This window comes from Austrofundulus limnaeus, unplaced genomic scaffold (assembly GCF_001266775.1).
Source record: "Austrofundulus limnaeus strain Quisiro unplaced genomic scaffold, Austrofundulus_limnaeus-1.0 Scaffold27, whole genome shotgun sequence".
Lineage (NCBI taxonomy): Eukaryota > Metazoa > Chordata > Actinopteri > Cyprinodontiformes > Rivulidae > Austrofundulus > Austrofundulus limnaeus.
The window spans coordinates 262041-266045 of NW_013952429.1; the positions used below are offsets into that span (position 1 = coordinate 262041).

General features: G+C 36.1%; 1 protein-coding gene across 2 annotated transcripts in view; it reads left to right on the forward strand.

Moving 5' to 3' along the window:
- si:ch211-57n23.4 (immunoglobulin superfamily DCC subclass member 3) overlaps positions 1-4005 on the forward strand; it is a gene marked incomplete in the record, with an annotated part of 45054 nt that overhangs the window by 698 nt on the left and 40351 nt on the right.

A 4005-nucleotide genomic window follows, 5' to 3' on the forward strand; every position in this document is an offset into this window, starting at 1 on the left:
GTCAAATGAAGTATTTTAAGAATCTTACCCAGTAAATTTTTCTCACTCCATTGGCAGAAATTTTTTACTTAATTTGAGTCAAATTTTCAGACTAACAAGACAAATAATCTTACACATTCTGAAAACAAGATGATTATTCTTACACAACCAGTTCTTGTTTAGTAAATCAGTCTCAAAACAAGATCAAAAAGACTTTTGGCTGATATAAGGTTTTAAAACTTGGTTAGGTGGACAGTTTTTGCAGTGTTTTTTAGTTAAATAGAAACAGAAAGCAGCTTTGTGTGTTTTTAATATAAGCTGAAGGTAAATATTAGCTTTTTTTATCATTACCTGATGTTATTTTTAAAGAAGTAGTAAAGTCGTCATCCTTTGTTTATTAAACTAATGAAGGTTTAAATAAGGAATGACTTTATTTCCAAGTGTTTATTTGGAGGCAGAGCGTTCGTATGGTCCTCTGCCTGCAGATGTTTCAGGGACCACAGAAACTGCCCCCAACCTTTGACCTGAACTTCTCTCTTTTTTTTTGTTTTGTTGGGTCAACAGAGCAGTCTAGAGTCTAGAGCTGTGGGGGGATACGGGCACAAAGGGTCCCCTAAAAGTCCTCCGACCTTTGTGACCTGACCTTGACACCCTTATCTCCATAACACTGGCCCCCGTCTGTGCTGGCGCAGAGTCCTTATTAAATATATGTGTCTATAAGGTAATCTCCCCCCACAGCTGCCACTGACTGTGTCCGGCCCTCCCAGTCGGGTTTTCATGCTCTGTTTGCATTCATTAGTGGCAAAGACCAGCAGAGACACCTTTGGGTTTGGTCCTCAGCGGGGACACAAAGGGTCCCGTGGCGGGACTGAAAACAAGCAAACATCTCAATCTGTGTTCAGGTGCTAAATGTTCACAAGGTTTATTCGTGCAGGACTCCCACTGCTTCCTGTACACAGTCTGCACCATCAAGCATCACCTTTTCACTGTTCATACTGCAGTGGGATTTTAGTTTTAGATACATTATTAATACTTGACAAGTTGTTTAAATAATCAGTTAGCTTTGACCTCACAAGTCTTTTTAGTTTACAAAACAAATTATACACAATTCAGTCCAAAATATCCAGTTCTATACACTGCAAAAACTGTCCACCTAACCAACTTTAAAATCTTATATCAGCCAAAAAGTCTTTTTGATCTTGTTTTGAGACTGATTTACTAAACAAGAACTGATTGTGTAAGAATAATCATCTTGTTTTCAGAYTGTGTAAGATTATTTGTCTTGTTAGTCTGAAAATCTGACTCAAATTAAGTCAAACATTTCTGCCAGTGGAGTAAGAAAATTTTACTTGGTAAGATTCTTGAAATACTTGATTTGACTCATTTTTTTCTTATTTCTAGAATCTTACCAAGTAAAAATTTCTTACTCCATTGGCAGAAATTTTTGACTTAATTTGAGTCAAATTTTCAGACTAACAAGACAAATAATCTTACACATTCTGAAAACAAGATTATTATTCTTACACAATCAGTTCTTGTTTAGTAAATCAGTCTCAAAACAAGATCAAAAAGACTTTTTGGCTGATATAAGAGTTTAAAACTTGGTTAGATGGACAGTGTTTGCAGTGTACAATCAGATTCACCAGATCACAAAAAGTTAATTAGACAAAAAATTGTTTAATTGAGGAAACAAGTTGTTGAATCTTCCCCTTGACACTCGTTCAAGCACACAGTGTGGATGAGGTGGAGCAACAATGGAGAAAAGATGAGCATCGAGCAGCTGGAGGAGAGAGGACAGGAGAAGAGTTTGACCAGGTGGTGTTTTTAGGACATGTGGTCAGTTTGTTTCCAGCTGTCTGAGTTTATAATGATAGATTAAGCCAACACTAACTATATTTATCAAAAAGGAAAGTTTAAGAAACTGGAAGTTGGTTCCACAAGAGAGGAGCTTGATAACTGAAAGCTCTGCCTCCCATTCTACTTTTAGAAACTCCAGGAACCACAAGTAAACCTGCAGTCTGAGAGTGAAGTGCTCTGTTAGGAAAGTATGGAACAGTAAGATGTTTCATATATGATGGAGCTTGGTTGTTGAGAGCTTTGTGTGTTAGAAAAATGATTTTATATTCTGTGAATTTGAAATGAAAAACTTAGAGGAAAGCACCATCAGCATCATGTTTTTCTCTGTTCAACTTGCTTCATATAAACAGAAATGTAGTTTTCTGTGTTTTATTTAAAAAAAAAAGAACCCATTTGGTCCAAAAGTCTTGAACTGGACCAGTCTGATGACTAATGAAGCTTTAGGAAGACATTGTGATGATTTTCTGTCTGCTGCTTATTTGTTTGGTCTGACAGATGGTTTCAAATGAACTCTTTATTTCTCAGGTATTAATAAGTTTGTTATTTTGGTCATTCATGACAAAACAGAAAATAAGCAGTCGAAACGGTCGATAATCAGAGGAGCAGACTATAAATATGACTCCTGTATTTATTTATTTATTTATTTTTGAGTCCACACATGCAAAAACATATTATAGTGAAATAAGTTCAGACGAGGAGTGGGTCCTGGTCCTGGCATGTTTTACTTCTCTGCTCCCTGATTCAGTGTTTGATTCACCTCTTCAAGTTCTTCAGAAGCTCAGTCTATTCTTTCAAACCAGGTGTGTTTCAGTTCCTGGGTAACTACATTTCATCTTATAAATTTAGTCTTTGAATATAAAGTTTTACTGATTTGACGATCCTTTTTTTTTGATAATACATCTAATTTTTCTGGTACTGTTGGACAGCAGCTGTTCAGAGTCACATGTTCAGCATTAAAATAAACTTTGATTTGTTTTCTTCATTTTAAAACAAGTTTGTGTTTCTTTTTAACTGTAGAACTGTATATGATTTTAAAGGTGGTTCAGATTTGTTGGCTGTGGGTAATAAATATCTTACCTGCAGCAGACAGCTCTTTGAACAACCCCAGTGTAGAGAACCTGTTAGAGTGAAACCAAAGCTTCTGTCCTAAAACAACTCAATCACAAAAACTTTCATAGATGATGCCAAACGTATTACATGACCATTCATACAGAACGCTGGTGACACATAGTGACAGCAGCAGCTAGCTGTAGCTGTTCATGTGCAGCCTGTGCTCCTTTAGTTAGGGTTAACTAACTATGTAAATCCAAACAAGTGGAGAAACATAAAATAACATTTGTATGAAATCCAAAAGTTTAGAGCCGAGGTGCCCAAAGTGGGGCCCGCAGGCCAAACTTGGCCCGCCAAGCCATTTGATTTGGCCCACCATCAGTCATCCTGGTTACCAGATTACGGTCTCCTGTCTTATGTAGAAATACTATATTTACACTTAGTCTTTTTAAACATTGATCCAACTATAGAAACTAGGAGCTGTAGTCAGATAGTCTGAACTCATGGAGCTCACTTTATCTTTGGATTATCTTAAGATTAAACTTAAAATTCAAGTAACTTCAAGAGACATTTATATTAGATTTAAGTCCATATCTAGATTTGCACACCTTATAAGACCACATATCCTCTAATTTTAAATTAGGAAAAGTTTAATGAGCCTTTGCGGCCCCATAGCATACGTAGAGTTTTCTGCATGTCCTTTTGCTGAAAAAACAAACAAACAAGAAAATGTGGGCAACCACACTGGCTGCTAGCTTAATCATAAAAAATACAACTTTACTTGAAGTATTTGCATTTCGTGTTTTATATTATTGCATTTGGCCCACCGCCCTCAGACTGATTTTCAATTTTGGCCCTTTCAGGGAAAATGTTTGGGCACCCCTGGTTTAGAGGCTAAAGCAGTTTGGTCCACTTTAATCTGTTCAGACTAGCCGTTAGCTCGTCATTCAGTCAAAATTAAACTCTGTTTCTTCGAAGTGAGGTTGTTCAAACAGCTATCTAAAACAGGTAAGATATTCACTGTTCAGATCAATTCCACAAAATCCTACTGCAAAAAAAGGACATGATTATTATTATTATTATTATTATTATTATTATTATTATTATTAGTAGTAGTAG